Source organism: Capsicum annuum, chromosome 11 (genome assembly GCF_002878395.1).
Source record: "Capsicum annuum cultivar UCD-10X-F1 chromosome 11, UCD10Xv1.1, whole genome shotgun sequence".
NCBI classification, from domain to species: Eukaryota; Viridiplantae; Streptophyta; class Magnoliopsida; order Solanales; family Solanaceae; genus Capsicum; species Capsicum annuum.
The window spans coordinates 35,331,845-35,352,066 of NC_061121.1; the positions used below are offsets into that span (position 1 = coordinate 35,331,845).

At 31.9% G+C, this 20,222-nt stretch overlaps 1 long non-coding RNA gene across 1 annotated transcript; it reads left to right on the forward strand.

Annotated features, from left to right (window-relative positions):
* Positions 1 to 430: 430 nt before the first annotated feature.
* Positions 431 to 4,767, forward strand: LOC124888452. The gene is made up of 3 exons (XR_007046588.1): positions 431 to 840; positions 1,173 to 1,375; positions 4,394 to 4,767. It is a non-coding gene; the product is annotated as an uncharacterized LOC124888452 (long non-coding RNA).
* The last annotated feature ends 15,455 nt before the right edge of the window (positions 4,768 to 20,222 follow it).

A 20,222-nucleotide genomic window follows, 5' to 3' on the forward strand; every position in this document is an offset into this window, starting at 1 on the left:
ATATTTAATAAAAAAAATAGACATTTATAACATGTTTGCTTCAGCTGCTGTTGACACCTAATTTGACCTTTCGATGCTCTCTAAGGCTGCTATTTTATCAAAATTATTTAATTTCAAATATTAATATTTTTACACATTATTCTTGTATAATATAATTAACGACGTGTCGCACCCATCATTTAAAAATATATAAATTATTTTTTATTAATTTTTATTATCATTTTTTATAATTTATTAATTCAAATATAATATTTTGTTTATTTATTTTACATAATTTTATTAATATTTATCATATGCACACTCACAATCTACAAATACATTCTTTAGTTTTCATTATTATTATTATTATTATTATTATTTATTTATTTTTATTATAGCAATCCTTTTTTTTATTATTTGCTTATTTATTTTTTTCAAATTATTTATTTTTAACTTAATTTTATCAATTTATGATCATTTTAGCCTAGATTTTGTCCACGTAAGTTTAATTTAACTCTTCAATTCAATTATGGCCCAATTTTAGATATCTTATAAATTTAAACCTCAGCCATAGATCAAATTGATCAATGGATGAGATTGATTCTCCATCTTTTTTCTTTTTAAAATACCAAAAACCAAACCCTAACCATTTTTTTACCAACAACCACTTTCTTCTCTCTCCCTATGCTCTTCTTTCTCTCTCTAAACTCCACCATTACAACCGCCCATTTCTTCTTCTCCGGCTAACCGCACCGTTGATGCTGCCACTACTCCGACATCTCTCCTCTCCCTCACCCCACCGGCAAATCCACCAGTTGAACCAAAGTTAAGGTCATAACATAACAGGTGTCCCTATACCTGGTAAGTTCCTAAATTATCTTAGATTCTTCATGCCCTAATACAAAAGAACGTGAACCTACTAGAAGTATCTTTTTTACTGGAGAAATACATAATATTATCCCCAATTTAAATTGGAACTTGCTGAACTTTCTTTTCCTATCCAAAATTTCTTCTAAGAGCTGCAAATTATAATCATAAAGTTCGAAGCAAAATATTGGCACTGGTAAGATAATTAAGTTTCCAAAATTAGTTTGTGTGATTATCATGTCCTTTTTTAATTTGTGGGGTTAAGCTTTAATTTATGGGGTTAAGCTAAGAGTAAATTATGTATTGATTGTTGGTTTACTGTATAGGTTTTCTTGTGAAAATGACCACAATTGTGGATGTAGTGAGCCATCTTCTTAACTTTCCCGAAGCCATTGAGAGGCTAGGAATTCGATTGCGGTCAAATGAGAGCAGTGAAAACAAGGGTAACATTCCAGTGGACATTCTTGATACCCCAAAAGAGTACATTTTCCACATGGATGTTCCTGGTTTATCCAAATCTGACATTCAGGTTGCTACCTTCTTCAATTGTCTTTATAAATAGTTTTTTGTAGCTTGTAGTTTCACTGATTTTATGGCGAGTTCTTGAAAGTTTGCAAGTGAGAGATGTGGCATTTAGGGGTTAAATCATGGGTTGCTTTTGTCACGAGAATTTGCACTTACTCCCCCCATTTCATTTTGATTGGTCCTATTGGATTGGACACTCCTCTTAAGAATCTTCTACTCCTTTTTCTTTTCGACATTTTCTTTAGATTTGAACATGACGAAACTTGACTATGAATTTTTAGTTGATCCTTGCAATTTCATGTGTCTATGTGCTTAGAGTCACCTATACGAAAATGCCTAGTTCTTGTGAGCTCTCATTAATATTTTTTTAAAGTTTGTGACGCTTTTTAAGGGTTTTGTTATTCCATTTGCTAGGCTGATTTTATAAATTTGTTGGTTGTGAATACCATGGCATGTCTATTCTTGTTACGTTATAAATTCTTTTCGTTTAATTAGTCAAAGAATGATGCTTCCTTTTTTTGTAATTATGGTATGCTTAGATATGGTTTGACAGCCGGCTTAACTAGGTATTTTAAATTACTTAGATGTGGTATGCTTAATGGTTTGACAGGTTTGACAGCCTGCTTAATGACTTGAAATGTTTAGGTGTAGTTTCTTAAATTATGAAATAGTTACTTTTATTTTGAATTTAAGTACTTGAAATGTGAACTTTTGTTTTGAATTTAGTAACGTGTGGTCACTTGATAAGTGAATTAGCGACTTGAAAATATGTAAGTATAGGTACTTGAAAGGTGATCTTGTGTTTTGAATTTACTAAAGTGTGGTCACTTGAGGAGTGAATTAGTGACTTGAGAATGTGCAAATGTAGGTACTTAAAAGGTGAATCAGTAACTTGTGAAAAGAATTTGGGACTTAAAAATTGTTTAAGTGTATTTACTTGAATTATGAATTAGTGACTTGTGTTTTGAATTTAGGTACTTGAAAATTATGTTTAAGTGTGTTTCGATGGAATGTAGCATAGATATATAGTAACTTGAAAATGATTAAGTATAGTGACTTGAAATGTGAATTAGTTAATTGAAAATAATCAAGTGTAGTGATTTGAAATGTACATTAGTGACTTCAAAATGTTATAAGTTTAGTGATTTGCAATGTAAATTAGTTATTTGAAAATAGTTAAGTGCAGTGACTTGAAGGGTATAGTAGTAACTTGAAAATGGTTAAGTGTAGTTACTTGAAATGTGAATTAGTTACTTGAAAATGGTTAAGTGTATATAGTCATTTGAAATTGTGAACTTGTGACTTAACAATGATTAAGTGTAGTTACTTGAAATTTATACTTGTGACTTTAAAATGGTTAAGTGTAGTGACTTGAAAAGTATACCAGTGACTTTAAAATGGTTAAGTGTAGTCATTTAAAATTGTGAACTTGTGAATTGAAAATGATTAAGTGTAGTTACTTGAAATGTATACTTGTGACTTTAAAATGGTTAAGTGTAGTGGCTTGAAATGTGTACTTGTGACTAGAAAATGGTTTAGTTACATGAAATGTGAACTAAGTTACTTGAAATTATGAACTTATGAGTTGAAAATAATTAAATTTAGTGTCTTGAAATGTATACTAGTGACTTTAAAATGATTTAAGTGTAATGACGTGAAATGTGTATTAGTGACTTGCAAATAGTTAATTGTAGTTACTTGCAAATGGTTAAGTATAGTGACATGAAATGTGTACTAGTGACTTGAAAATGGTTAAGTGTAGTTACTTGAAAGTGGTTAAGTATAGTGACTTGAAATGAATGATTAAATGTAGTGACTTGAAAATGATTAGGTATAGTTATTTGAAATGTGAAGTAGTTACTTGAAAAGGGTCAAGTATAGTGACTTGAAATGTTAATTAATTATTTAAAAATAGTCAAGTGTAGTGACTTGAAATGTGTACTAGTGACTTGAAAATAGTTAAGTATAGTGACTTGAAATGTGAATTAGTTACTTGAAAATGGTCAAGTGCAGTGACTTGAAATGGTTAAATGTAGTTACTTAAAAATGGTTAAGTATAGTGACTTAAAATTTCAATTAGCTATTTGAAAATGGTTTGACTGTAGAGACTTAAAATGTGTACTAGAGACTTAAAATGTGTACTAGTGACTTAAAATGTGAATAAGTTATTTGAAAATTATTAAACGTAGTGACTTGAAAATGATTAAGTGTAGTTACTTGAAATTGCGAACTTGTGACTTGAAATGGTTAAGTATAGTCACTTGAAATGTGTACTAATAACTTGAAAATAATAAAGTATAGTTACAAAATAAATATGTTTGATTATATGAAAATATCTCTGCTTTGAGAATTTTGCATTGAGTAACTCTTCTTGTATAATCCATTACAGTGTACCTGACAATGTATAATCTATTGCAGTGTATCTTGTATAATCCATTTGACCGGGTTTGGAGTTTTAACAAATAAGAAAAGAGTTTTCTTCACATTAAGTGTTAAATACATGGCACCACTTGAACCTTTCCTCTTGTTCTCTTATTCTTCTAATCTCATCCTCTGTTATCTTAATAGGACAAGTCATAACAATAGTCACAATAATTTGAAAAATGAACTTTGAGTTTGTGATGCTTTATATGTTAATATATACTCCCTCTGTATCAAAAAGAATGACCTACTTTGACTTGACACAAAGTTTAAGAAAATAAAGAAGACTTTTGAATATTGTGGCCTTAAATTAAAGTTGTGTTAAATGTACCAAAATGCCCTTTAATCTTGTGGTCCTAAACATGTCATGTGAAAAGCTAAAATTAAAGTATTGCCAAAAGGGGAAGGGGTCATTCTTTTTTAAACAGAGTAAAAAAGAAAGTAGGTCATTCTTTTTGAAACGGAGAGAGTAAATGTTTATATTTGTTGATTGTTATGATTTTATTTGATACTATAATGTCATATAATTTATGCTAATAATATATTTTTAGCACTTTTATGGCCTGAATTAACATATTCTTATGTGGAATGAGTTTGAAAGAAAGAAACAAGAAGTATTAACTGCTCAAAGTGCATCAATTATGGAAGGAGGATGAGAAAGGAATTGGACTTGTTGATGAAGCATGTATACAAGAATTCATCTTCAAATGATGAACACCTATCTCAAGAAGACAACCAAGCTTATGAGAATGAAAGTGATTCTGACCCTGATGGTTGATAGTTTTATTGAGGATTCAAGTTTAAAATATTTTGTTTTGGACCATTTAAGAATCATACATTATTGATGTGGATGTTATGAATTATATTTTTTGTTAGCTATAATGGTTTACATAGACTTGTATTGAATGATGTTTTATTGAGAATTATTGGAGGTTTTGAATAGATTTTTGACTAATTGTGAAATGTTTCTAGTAATTTACGTGTGAATTATTACATGAAATTTTTTCGTGAAAATCCGCAGGTAAAATACTTTTTTAATGAAATTTTACCAAATAATTCATTCAAAATTTTGCTAATTATTGAAAATAAACCCGCAAATAACGTACCTGTAGATTTATTTTTGCAGCCAAATTACCTAGGGATTTACTTGGCAATCTTCGTGGGGAATATTTTTTTTTTGTGAAAATCCACAGGTAAAATCCTTTTTATGAAATTTTACCAAATAATTCATGCAAAATTTTGATAGTTAATCGAAAATAAATCCGCAAATAACGTACTTCCAGATTTATTTCCGCAGCTAAATTACCTAGGGATTTACTTGGAAATCTTCATGGGAAATAGTTTGTGATTTTTTCCATTGAAATCCGCAGGTAAAATCCCTTTTTATGAAATTTTACCAAATAATTCATGCAAAATTTTGATAGTTAATCGCAAATAAATCCGTAAATAACATACCTGTGGATTTATTTTCGCAGCTAAATTACCTGGGAATTTTATAAACCTGCAGGTAATAATTACCTACAAAGGTATTTCCTTTGGATTCTAATTGGTAAGAAAATCCGCAGGTAATCAAATTACTTGGGGGTTTTACCCAATTATCCCTATGAAAATCTCCAGGTAATAATCACTTTTCTTGTAGTGTGGGATACATTCTCATTCAAATGATCTGTGGGCTGGGGTGGCTAGTTATCATTTTTGCAGGCGTTAGCTCAACGAGGAGGCATATTCAACTGTCATGTAAGATCACGAGTTAAAAGTAGATAGAGATATCGTAAGCAAGATAGATTACAAAAGAAAGAGATGATTTCCTAAGGACATTTTGTAGCCTCTTGTTCATAAATATGGCACGCTTCACACCCATGACCAAGACTCTACGTAACGAGGCTTGTCTGACTCCCTAGGACTCTTAAAAACCTTAGTCTCTTATACTAAGTTTGTAACGATCCAAAATCTGATCTCGAGACGTCACACGGTGCTCAAAACTATGAGTAGCCTTAAGTTAACCCTATCTGCATACTTCTGAGCCTAAATCTCATAATGAAGGAAATATAAATATAAAAGTCATGCAAGAATGTGGAAACTGTCTATAATATCTGAGAATAATATCTGAAACATCAATACTAAATAATCTGAATCAAAACTGGCAGTCTAATAAGCCTCTACTACTAATACTAGAGAGTCACTAGGAAAACCCCCAGCTAACTCGAACTGTCTAAAAAGAAATGCTAAAATCTCATAAACTGATAAACTGCAAAATCTGAGTAATAAGTACCCAAACTATGAGGAATCACCAACTGTCGGATGTAGATGGAGATGCTTGAACTACTTAGGTAGCTGATACTGAGTACCTGAACCTACATTATGAGACAATGTAGCATATAGAAATATATGTAGATTAGTACTTTAAGGATGTACTAAGTATATGGGGGTGAAATTCATAAGTAAAACATCATCTCATCATCATAATTTATAAATCAATGCATGCTAAATGTAAATGACTCACATAAGTTGGAATATCTGAAATATTGAAATCATGAATAATAAATCAATCATACTTTATAAATCTAGTGAGTCATAACATTTAGTTCTAAAAGATGTGCTAATAGTCTGTCCTTAAATCATACTGTCTAAGTGTAGAAAGAACTCACTCTAAATTCTGAAATCTGAAAGTTGAAGTCTGTAGTTAATATCATTCTGTAAAGCATAATCTGAGTAAGCATTGTGAGCCTTTACACTTAGTTTTCTAAAATCCTTTTTGTTAATCTTTTCTAAAACAATTAGTCTGTAGGGAGGTTCTCTTAACCTACATAAACCATGTGAGCTAACATGGTGTCCAACATGTCGTCCTCCTAAGGAAGAAACCTCACATTGGGAAGAGGTGTCATACTCTTGCCAAGGAGTATAACCTGAGCTAAGTGATCACGTCTGAAACTGTCATACACATAGAAGTAGGAATAATCTAATAATTTGTACCTACATTGGCTACGTAATTCTGTGGAAGTAGGATGCGCTACACCCACACTTCTCGCTCGGTGCTAAATACTACTCCCTTTTTATTTGCTACACTTATTTTGTTGGAAATTCACTTTAAAACTAGCATAAGGGTTTATCTAAAACCAATTATGCATTTATCTGATAAAATCTATAAATAAAGCTAATCTGAATTCTATAATCTGTAATAATCTGAAAAGTAGATTCCAAAACTTATCTGATGATTGAAAGATTAAAGCTTTACTAAAAATCTATAAATAATCTGATAATAGGATGCTTAAAGAATCATCTTTCTAATAATAATAATATTCAATCTTGAGGTACTAACTCATGCATTAATCTCATGTCAAAACATCATAATAATCATGCTTGAAATTGAAAACAATGATATTTCATCTCAAAATCTGTAAATTACTGTAATAGGCATTAAAATATGAAAATAGACATGCAATTCAACTTCTAAAATACTTGAAATCTCAAAATCTTGCTAAGAGAAATAATGGGCATGAACCCTAATTCAAATCTCATGAATAGTCATTCAAAATCATATAAATTTTAAATAAAAGCTTGGTTTTGGGCACAAGGATGGAACAAGATTCATGTTCATAAACCCCACATACCGTGATTGATGATTAGATGGAGATTCTTGAATTATGGATTCCTATTTGAGTTCATGATTATCTTGCCTTGGGAATCCTCAATCTTACGCTTTCTTGGAGAATCTATGGAGGATTTTGATTTCTTGAAGCAGAGGTTTTAGAGCTCTAGGGTTTTGCTTTTGAAGAAAATGATGAATAATGAGCATAAAATGATTTGAATATGATTAATCTTGTGTTTTTGGATGGATTGGGGCCCTGGGGATTTACCAAAATACCCCCTTTAAACCCCTAAACGAAACTGGAAGAGAGAACTGAAAATCTCAATTTAATGGGGCCACTATCACGGTGGCTTACTGGAAATTGATGACTGGCAAATTGGGGGTCTCTGGGATACAGAGCTATCGCGTTGTCTAACTAGATTTTGACAATTGGGACCTGGAAATTCAACGCGATGTGCCACCATCACGGTGCCCTATAGAAATACCATTTTGGCCACTGGTGTGATCCACCAATATCGCATTGGGTTAATGGAAATCAACAATTGGGAAATTGTCCCTCTCCATAATGCAGGGCTATCATGGAGGGCCACTGGAATTTGAAAATTATCATTGTACTCACCTCCGCGATGCGCCAAGTGCCCAGGTGGCACTCTGTCAACTTAAAAATGCTCTAACTCCTCAACCGAGTATCAAAATTGGGCGAATTTGGTATCGATGGAAAGCTTATTCAACTTCACACATAATGAGTGGTCTAAATCTGGAAAATTCCACACAAAATAAATATTATTTATTTTGGAAGCTATTTCATAACATTCTAGGAACAAATTTAAGTTAGAAAAAGTGCAGGGTATAACAATTACCCTACCCACAATCAAGAACTGGTTGTTGTGGTTTTTGCAGTTAAGATTTGTTATTATCATCTTTATGGAGTGCATGTTCAAATTTTCACTGAACATAAGAGCTTGCAGAGTGTGTTCACTCTAAAGGATTTGAATCTCCGACATAGGTGCTAGCTCGAGTATTTAAAGGACTACGACATGAGCCTATACTATCACCCAGGTAATGCTAATGTGGTTGTTGATGCTCTTAGCAGGTTGTGTATGGAAACAATGGCCTTTTTCATTTTATATTTGGAGCAAAATGGTCTTTTTTATTTTAGAAATCATCCCTCATTTATCAAGCATACCTGAAAAAGTCAGAAACCCTTATGCTTTCAAATCAAAAATCCTCTTTAATTCTCCCAATCTCCCAACTTTCAAGTTACAAAGAAAATTAAGCTAGGGCTCCAAGTCCAAAAAGAATTTGTCACGACCCAAAAATAAGGGCCATGATGGTACTTGTCGTGGCATACCTTGACAAGTAAACCTATCATCCAAACTGATACGAAAAGAGGAAAAGATAGAAATATCCCAAGGTAAGGTTTCTAGAATGAATCCGAACCATATAAATGATCATAACAATATGGAAAGAACTTATCCAAAATACCAATCATGCCCAAAACCAGGTGTCAATAGTGTAAGAACTACTAATAAATCCTAGAGTCAAATACATCGGAAAAATAACCACAAAGGAATAATAACTGTCTCCAAATACTAATAAGGACATAACTACTATAGAAAAATAGAGGTGAACTTCGGATACATGAATGTCTAATCGCTACCTTGGAAGCTCCAACATTCACCCGAGTCAATCAAGCTAAGGTGTACTCGAGCTAGGACCTGCACAGAAAGAGCGCAGTAGGCATGAGTACGGTCCACTTGTACTCAGTAGGTATCATAGGTCGACCAAGCAAAGTAGTAAATAAAACATACAAAATATACACTAAGGGCACGTCATCTGCAATCAGAAAATATCCCATAACGGTAGCCCACACCGCTTGCACTAACAGTTCTAATATATCTCACATATATTATAATAACACACCAAGATATAAAAGACAAGTATACATTATGTCACATATAAATAGAATAAGAGAGAACATGTTGTTACAAGATCATCAAATACAATTAAAGGAAGGTAAGACAAATACATAGATGAAAAGTCAATAAGGCAATACAACACAACATAAACACAATAAAGTAAGTACAATGTATATGATGATGATGATGATGCACGAGGTCGTTGCACAACCTCTGGGATCGTTGCACAATTCTCGTATACATCTACGGAGCTAAAGCTTCCCAATGTAGGATCCATGGGAGGTTCGTCAACCCGTATACAATCCACATATCTAATATCTTCTTTCTGGCACATCTCTCAAAAAGGGTTTTATAAGGTGTTATAATAACTTTTAAAAAGGTGTTCCGAGTGTTTCTCAGATGTTACTACGGTGGTACCAATGTTTCATGAATGAGTATGATATGAAGCTGTAATGCTCACAACCAATCATAATGAGTATTTTCACAACCAACCACGTGATATATTTCCACAACCAACCACAATGATACATTTCCATAACCACATGAGCCAATATCTACTCATTATTTTCATTTCATCCATGAACTTCCACATGTCTCATATGCCAATAAGGTATGAATATAATCACAATACACCAATGGTACCACATTAGGCATTTTAACAACACAATATAATTATTTACATGTATTCAAGGCTATCAACATCACATAGGACCCCACACGATCACACATATCATATAATAACTCAATTTTGACAATTATATCACATATAAGCCTCTACATGGGCACAACACAAAAATAGACATTTTTCATGATTAGTTTCCACCCTTAACATGCATTTTGTATCATTAATTACTACCTAGCCTAGTCTGAAAGAGTTAAGCCATAACCTACCTCGAAAGTCAAAATCGGTCTGCCACACTTGAACCGACGACCTTACTTTTCACGAATAATACCAAAATTTACTAAAAATATCAAATATGAAATCTATGTATCAATACAACACCAACGACACCCATATTGACTACTTTTGGTTCGGGGTCAAAACGGACCCCCAAAATGAGTTTTTGAAAAAAGAAAGGAAAAATCATAACTTTACTTCAAAAATATGTTTTCATATTTTTAGGAACCTACATCTAAAAACCCAAGATAAATCGAGTAAAAAACAGGGTCTAAATCGAAGAAAAACCATTTTGAGCTTTATCAGGTAAAATCTTTGAAATTTGGGTTAAAATCAAGAATCGAAGTTATTTTGAAGGTTAAATTAATGAAAAACTAGTAATTATAAGATAAAAACATTATTCAAGTGAAAAGGAGTGAAATTTGGATTTAAAATCATGTCCTAAAATTTTTGGGGTTTTGAAAAATTAATCAAGAAATTACTAAGAAAAAAGTGAATTCTTACCTTTAATCTGTAATAAAACCAAGAAAAAGGTGTTAATCTAGTTTTTTCAAGCTCTTACAAACTTTAATTTTAAGCTCACATACTATTTTAGGGTTTTACTTCCACAAGGCAAGATGGAAAATGAACAAAAAGAGGTCTATATGCAAAAAAATCTAGTATTGCACCAGATAAATTCGACGTGGTGCCCAGGATTCGCTCGAAGTACTATATACACAAATGAACTATGCAACCATACTAAATTCAATATTTTGGACGCGATGGCAATATCAGATTTTTAAAAAAAACACTGTTTTCACAAAGTTGACCCCCGAAACTCAAAATCATAATTTTCTAAATCGAGGGTCGAAATGAGATTTGAAAGCCGTAAAATCATATCAAATATGCTAACACCCTAAAATTGACATTCTAGATATGATGGAGAAGTTGGATTTTCCATCCGAGGTCATTTTAATCAAATGTGGGTCCCACACCCATATTTCCAAATTTCCAACTTTCCGATCAATAGGTTGAAATGAGCTCAAGTGCACCGAAACCCAAACCAAAGGTCTACCTAGCCTAAAATCAATATTTCAGATCTACTGGCATAATCTGTTTGGCCATCTGTCGCACGGATCAAAAGATATCCATATAAGTCCAAAATAAGGCTCTCGAAGCCATCAAAAACCACAATATTGCATAAATGATACCAAAATGCATTGAAAATCATGCCAATCAATTCCACATGCCAGAAATATCATAATGCAACTACAGGAAGGGATAAAATAGTCAAATCACAAATTTCACATATTTCATTAAATTTTTAGGTCGTTACTGAATTCTTCCACGTCATTAATCTTTGAGGTATGTAAGAGCAATACTTTTCATGGAGAACTCCATTCTTTCTCCACAATAAAGTCATAGTTCCATGTTAGATCATGATTTCAAGTTATGGTTTTAAGATTTGAAATTCTAAGTATTGTTCAAGATTTTAGTTACAATTTCCTTCAATATGCCTTGAGTATTATAACTTATTTCTTGATTTAAGGTCATTCTTGAATTTTAACTCTAATTTTCATATCCAAGATTTAGTTTACACATAAATCTTATGACTTTGAAATTTATGTATTAACAAATTATTTCATGTCTCAATAAATTCATTTATAATTTTATTATGAAGTATGTTCCAAGGTAGCAAGTTCATGAAAAGTTTATGAAAATCCTTATGTATTATACCGTGACTTAAAATGTAAAAGAATTTATTATATCTTGAGAAGTTTAAGCAAGTTCTAATGATTTGGAGAGGCTCGCAGTGAAAGATATGTTTCTTGATACAATATTTTAGAGACTAGCATAATTTTTAGAAAATGTTTTTAAGACTTATAATATGAGTAACTATTAAGTTTTGGGGAAGATTATTTTGCACCGAGTTGGGTAGAGTCCGAGGTCACATGCCCGATAACTATATTGCCACTGTAGGTTTTGCCTTCAAGCTAAGAGTTGAATCCATAAGTTATGTTTCGTCATACATCCTGGCAAGGTGTAGGACGACTCTTCTCAGTATGGATAATACATTGGATTCTATGTTGCTCACATAGTTTATGTCGATTAAGAGAAACAAAAGGGCTTACCCTACGACTGCTAACTTTTACTTGCTTGAAGGAGATTTAAAAGGCTTCCTTCCTTGGTTTTCCCAACTTGAAAAGATTTAGTATTTGTTCAACATACTTATTATTTATGATAATTGTATTGATTTTGTTTTACTACAGTATTTAAATTACTTATTATCGGGCTTACGATTTATGAAGTTTACTATCTATGTTTTACATGTTTTCAATGTTTTGAATAACTCATTATTGTACTACTTTAGTCCTAACAGATTTGAAAGAAAAGGCCAGTAAGTCTTTTGCTCCACATCTTCTTACTCATATCGTATGTTATGATTTATTTTAAATGTTGAATCAATTTCATTTTTCAGTTAGTTTGTGTTATTATTTTAATTCTGCTATTACGTACCAATATATTCCAAGTATTAACCGTGCTTTTTGCACTATATTTTTTCATGATATAGGTTTAACCGTACTTTTTTCACTATATTGTTTCATGATATAGGTTTCAACAAACAGAGTTAGGATCGCAGCTAGACCTCTTGCTAGACTCTTCAGTATCAGCCTGGGGTGAGTCCACCTAGCATTCAGAGAACTTGGTTATGTTTCTTTCAATGTTAGTTTTAATAAAGTTGTTCTGGGGGCTTGTCCTGGTTGTCTTAGTCGGTTCATGTTTAGAAGCTTCATTAGACACAAGTTATTTTTAGATTTTCAAGTTGTTATTTTTTAAAAATGCTTTTTGTGTTGGATACTTAAACCAAGTATGTATATCTTGCACTACCAGAAATCCGCTATTTTCCAACTGAAAATTTCTGACTAAAAAAAGTAGTCTGAAATTTTCGGCTGCTTCGGTCGGAAATATTATTTTTTTATTTTTATTTTTTACAAAATATTTTTTCAATACTTTTTGTGACAAAAATAGTCGGAATGTTTGGTGGCTAATTCCGAAAAATATAAATTTTGACTACAGAAGTTGGAAACAGTAATAAATAAATAAAATTAATAATTAATTTAATATACATCCGACTACTGTATTCGGATATATTAAATAAATATAATTCTAAATATCTAATCAATCCCTTATATGAAAATAAATAATTATTTAAATAAATTATTAAATTTATATTTACGACTACTGTAGTCGGAAATACTAATAACTAAATTAAATTAAAAGTAATTAAGTATATATCCAAGCACTGTAGTCGTAAAATTTATAAGTAGTTCCTTATGCGAAATTTAAAAAATAAGTAAAATAAATTATTAACTATAGATTTCTGACCGTTGTAGTCTAAAATGAAAATAGTTAATTAAATATATTAGTAAATATATAATTGTACCCTTACACAAAAATAAAATAATTATTTAAATAAATAATTAATTATGTATTTCCGACTACCATAGTCGGAAATATAACTAATTAAATATATTTAATTTGTACTGACTATAGTGGTCAGAATATTATATTGAATTGTTAAATAAATAATTATATGTAAAATATAAGTTACACGGTAGTCTTTGACATTGTATTAATTAATTTAAATATATAATTAAATTATAAGTATCAAATATCAAATATATCAACCGATTGATGTAGTCATAAACATTAAATAATTAAATAAAATAAAATTATTTTCGACTACTGTAGTCGGAAATCTTATAAATAATTAATTTCAATACATAATTTATTATATTAAATACTTAACCGATCGAAGTAGTCGGAAACTTTAAATAAGTAAATATGTATTTCCGACTACTATAGTCGGAAATATAATTAATTAAATAATTAAATATATTTAATTTGTACTGACTGTAGTGGTCGGAACATTATATTGAATTATTAAGTAAATAATTATATGCAAAATATAAGTTACACGGTAGTCTTTCACATTGTATTAATTAATTTAAATATTTAATTAAGTTGTATTAATTAATTTAAATTATAAGTATCAAATATCAAATATATATAACCGACCGATGTATTCAGAAACATTAAATAATTAAATAAAATAAAATTATTTCCGACTACTGTAGTCGGAAATCTTATAAATAATTAATTTCAATACATAATTTATTATATTAAATACTTAACTGACCGAAGTAGTCAGAAATTTTAAATAATTAAACATATTAAATTTATTTCCGACTAAAGTAGTCGGAAATTACTTTTAATATACCCTAAACACACAGCTTTCCCAATTCTATCTCTCTCTCTCTCACTTCCTCTCTCTAGGGCACGCTTCTCTTTTCTCTCTCGAGACTTTCTTCTCTCTGTGTCTCTCTCAAAAGTTAGTTGTAAAGGTTACGTCTTTTGCAAGAAGTGGTACTGGCGATGGTCAATTTCACTGATTCAAGGTAAAAAATGAACTGTATGGCTTTGGTTACTGAATCACCATTAGATGTGCTATACTGGTTGATGTGTTGCATTTGGTTACTGAATCACCATTAGATGGTGGAATAAGAACTTTATGGCTTTTCTTCTTGAGATTGGTTCGTTGATGGTAACTTTTCTAAGCTATTGATGGTTTAATAATTGAATCAGCAGAAACTTTGATGTGCTCGTATGGTTCCAATTGAATTTGTTACTTTGTTGAGCCATAATTTATTGTTGACCGTTATTTGAAGAAGTAAATGTTGTCGTATTCGTCTTAGATATGCCGTTTGTATCTTGTCGAAAGCTGTTTTTATTTACTCTCTATGTGGTAGAAGTACGATAGTTGTATGAAATGTTGCTTATGCTAATAGATTGATGCAAGAGGACCAAGAATCTGGTTGAAGAAACTTTGGATTTAATTTTCTTGTGCAAATGGGTTTGAAATTTTAGAACTGATTTTATGAAAACTTAATCCTCAAATGTTTTCAGTCATATGGTTCCTCACCCTTTTTATTTAGTTTTATGTTTTTTTAGAAGAGTTATTTCATTTTTACACTCTAGAGATCTGTAGAGATTATTTTCTTCTATTCAAATTGTAAGAGGGCAGCAGATAATTGATGAAAAAAATGTTATTTTCTTCTATATAATGTATCAAAAAATAAATGTAATAACATTACTTTTGATATCTCGACCAGAAAAAAAGAAAAGATAGTTGGTCATAAAAGTGGTTAGGTAGAAATTGTTTGAGCTCAATTTTGAGTTCATCTATGACCCACTCCATTAGAGACCTTTCAGATTCAGTAGGAAGACCAAATCTCATACCCATCAAGTCATGTGCATCACCTCCAGATTGGTCTAATGAAAAATCCATCTGTAGTTCATCTTCATTATCAGACATTGTAGCACCTGTTCCCTCTCCAAGTGTTGTTCCTGGCCACAAAATATGTCATACATATATATTAAACAAGTAAATAGCTATTGTTGCTGATAAAGAAATTCCAAGATATCAAACAAGTAAATAGCTATCACATGAATTGGATACCTTCCACTGATAAAAAAATTCTTCTTTTAATTAAAATGTTCTATTGTTGCTGGCTTCTTTACTATGTTGTATTGAATCTCTTAGTTTTCTGCTTGTGTCTACTGCGTAGTAGTATCTCTAAACAACCCTGTTATTGTTTTGTTTCTCTTGTTTTGTTTCTCTTTTCTATTATTATTGTTGTTGTTCTTATGTAGATGCAAAATGAAGATCTTACATGGATGTATAATAGACTTTATCCTAACCGTGCAGGGTTGAGAGAGGAATATAAAGCTGGGGTAGCTGAATTTAATTATAAGGCAATGACAATGAATTTCTTATTGAAGGGACAATTAGGTGTCCTTGTTGGAATTGCAAGTGTTGCAAGTTATTGAGTCCAGATGCTATTACATTACATTTTTATAGGAAGAGTTTTACGTTGAATTATACTGTGTGGACAGCTCATGGAGAGAGTAGTGCTGCTAATAATTTTGCTTTACAAAATTATATTGAAAATCTAATAAGAGAGAACAATGTTGAAAGTTCACGATATAGTGAGATGGTCAGGGATGCTTTTGGGACACACTCAGTGGCTCAAAATGAACCAAATGATGAGGCTAACCACTTTTATGAACAGTTAAAGGAAGCTAGTCATCCATTGTTTGAAGGATCAATGCATTCTAAGTTCTCTGTTGTCGTTTGGTTACTGAGTATTAAGTCAAATTATTCAATTTCTCAAGAGGGCATAAACTCTATCATTGGACTTATGAATGAACTTAACCAAATAAACTTGACTTACCCAAGGATTTCTACACATCAAAGAAGTTGGTTTCTAAGTTAGGACTTTCATCAGAGAGGATTCACTGTTACGAGAAAGGTTGCATGTTATTCTATAAGGAAGATGGAAATTTAGAACATTGCAAATTTTATAATCAGCCTCGTTATAAGAAAGTCAGGCATGCTAAAGGGAAGAAGGTTCCTGTGAAGTCGATGCATTACTTACCCCTTATACCACGGTTAAAGAGGTTGTATGCCTCAATGAGCTCTGCCCCTCATATGAGATGGCACTATGAAAATAAAAGACCACCTGGTGGTTTATGTCATCCGTCAGATGGAGAAGCATGGAATCATTTTGATAGTGTGTATCCGAATTTTGCTAATGAACCAAGAAACATTAGTTTGGGATTATCTACTGATAGTCTCACTCCATTTTCTGTCTCAGCTACACCATATTCATGTTGGCCAGTGTTTGTAACTCCTTATAATCTTCCACCTGAATTATGTATGACAAGTCAGTATATATTTCTAACTTACATTATTCCAGGTCCTCGCAATCCAAAAGTTTGGATTGATGTATATCTGCAGCCATTTATTGATGAGTTGAACTTATTATGGCATGAAGGTGTGGAAACATACGATGTATCAATGAAACAAAACTTTAGATTGTGTGCTACTTTGATGTAGACTATAAATGACTTTTCTGCTTATGGAATGATGTCTGGGTGGTCGACTGCAGGCAAGTTAGCTTGCCCTTGTTGTATGGAAGACACAAAAGCATTCACTTTGAAACATGGGGGTAAAAACTTATGGTTTGACTGTCACCGTCGATTCTTGCCAATGTAACATGAGTTTAGGAGAAATACTAGTGATTTTATGAAGAATAAGACTGATTTTGAGGAGCCACTGCCAATTTTGTCGCGATAAGAAATTTGGGATAGAGTGAGGAATCTGCCTAAGGTAATAGAGTCTCCACTATCCAGGATACCTAGTTATGGTGTAACACATAACTGGACTAAACGAAGCATATTTTAGGAGTTAGATTACTGGAAGGATAATCTTCTGCCTCATAAGCTGGATCCCACGCATATTGAGAAAAACTTCTTTGACAACTTGTTTAATACTATGATGGATATAAGTATTAAAACAAAAGATAACTTGAAGGCCAGGATGGACCTAAAGGAGTATTTTCGGCGTAGTGAGTTATACCTGACATACTTAAACAATAAGATTTAGAAGCCCAAGGCCAGTTACACATTCACTTTGGAGGATAGAAAAGTGATTTGTGATTGGGTTAACAATTTGAGAATGTCAAATGGATATGCGTCAAATTTGTCTAGGTGCGTTGACATGAAGGAAGGAACGTTGACCTCTATGAAGACCCATGACTGTCATATTTTCATGGAGTCATTGATGCCTATTGCATTCTGTGCATTTCCTAATAGAATTTAGAAGCCCATAACAGAGATAAGCTTATTTTTCAAAGATTTATATTCTAACACATTAAGGGAGGAGAACCTATCTTTGATGGATATCAATATTCGCTTAACCTTAAACAAGTTGGCCAAAAATTCTCCTCCTGGTTTTTTTATGTTATGGAGCATCTTCCAATTCACCTTGTGCGAGAGGCACGACTTGGAGGTCCTGTTCAATGTCGATAGATGTATCCCTTTGAGAGGTACTGACTTTTAATATTTACCTTCATGTGTTTTAATTAAACATTATTTCATCTAAAATATCATACTATGCAGGACTATTGGCAAATATAAACGGACCATAAAAAACAGATCCAGAATTGAGGGATCAATATGTGAGACTTATTTGGCTAAAGAGACCTCTTATTTTTGTTCATATTATTTTGTCCATTATGTACCATGTCTGAGAAATTGACCTAATAGGCATGATGATGGAGACAATACAGATCTTTCGGCACCACCATTTTCAATATTCAATCAACCAGGTAAAAGAAGTCCGAAAGGTGGTCCAGTTCGATATTTGAATGAGGTGGATCTTAAGTCAGCTACAACACATGCATTATTAAATTGTCCCGACGTCTTTTCTTTTTATAAGTGAGTATATTCATATTAAGGACAATCATTCAAGGTCTATCTAAGCTTTAACTAATAAAAGTCATAACTTTGTCGGGCAGCTACTTCGTGGCTTTACATGTGGATGTTGCTGTTTATCCTATGTTTTCAGTGTGGTTTAGAGAATATGTAAGTGTAACTTAAATATTTAACACAATTTACACTTTTGTTCAATGTCATGTGTATTTAAATTCTAACTTTTTTTAAACTTTTTATAGGTTCATAATCCACTTAATTATGACCCAAATGGACAATTTTTATGTGATATAGCTTGGGGACCTGATGCTAAAGTTAGAAAGTTTTTTAAGTACTCTGTCAATGGGTACAGATTTCATACAGAAGAGTTCTCTAAGGGAAACAAAACCAACAATAGTGGTGTTTGGGTGAAAGGTGATGGTGGTGTTGATTATTATAGTGTGCTTCACGAGATTTTAGAACTCGATTATCATGTTTGTTGGACAAAGAAAAAGTTGGTTCTCTTTCGATGTAAGTGGTATGATCCTAATCCTAAGTTAGGTACAAAGGTGCACCCTCAGTACAAAATAGTTGAAATTAAGCGTACAAGGGAGTATGGACTCTATGATCTATTTGTCATTGCACAAAATGTTAAAAAAAGTGTATTACGCTCCTTATTCTTTGTGTAAGAATAAATTTGCATAGCGGGTAGTTATAGAAACAAAGCCCATAGGTAGAGTTGTAGTAGAGGATGAACTGGATATAGTAAATCAGAATGACATTTCAAGTGTTGGAGAAAGGGTGGATGATGAATTAGCAGATGAGTTGCAGCATAACAAACGCTTGTATGAAGAATTTAATCCTTCTAAACTTAGATTGAATGTTCATGATTGTGGAGAAGGAACATTCGGGGAAAATAACGAGGAAGATCCAATTGATGAAAATGAAATAAGTGAGGAAGAGTTACTTGATGAAAATGAAACAAGTGATGAGGAAGAATCGATGAATTAATATGAAACAAGTGAGGAGGAAGAATTGATGAATGACTATAAAACAACCGATGATGATTAAGCTGTTATTATTAGTAGTAATGTGTTGTAACAAGGTCTTGAATTGTATTTTAGTTGTTGGTTTTTATTATTAGATGTTGTAACAAAGTCTAATATTAGTAGTATTGTGGTAACATTTCAATAGTGTTCAACATCCCATGCTTGATCTAAGCAGTTAGTTTTATGATTGTTGATTAGTCATTCAGATTATACATTTACTTCTCTTGTGAGGTCTTGGTTTGAAAACAAGTTTTACATTGAACAAAATAATTTCACTCCATTACTTGTTTGTATAATATTAGATCCACAGATAGACCTCTTGGAAGTTCTTCTGTCTAGTGTAATAAGACTGTGGATTTGTAGTTTTCTAACCTTCTTTTAGAGATTTTTTTCCCTTTGTAATAATGGTGAATAAGGTGTAATTGTTTATGTATTTATTTTTCCAAATTAAAGTTTGGAGGGATATAGAATATGGGAAAGAGGTGATGTTTTGGTTACTCCAATCACATAAGCAGAGATTACTTTTTAGCAATGTATCTGGTAGATGCGACTTTCTTTCACTCAGTACTACAGGGAATGCAAAATTTAATTTTTCTTTGATCTAAGAAACATATATGGGCAGCATAACACAGACTAACTCCTTTTTGTGTTTTTTTTCAGGTGGGTACTAAATAAAACCA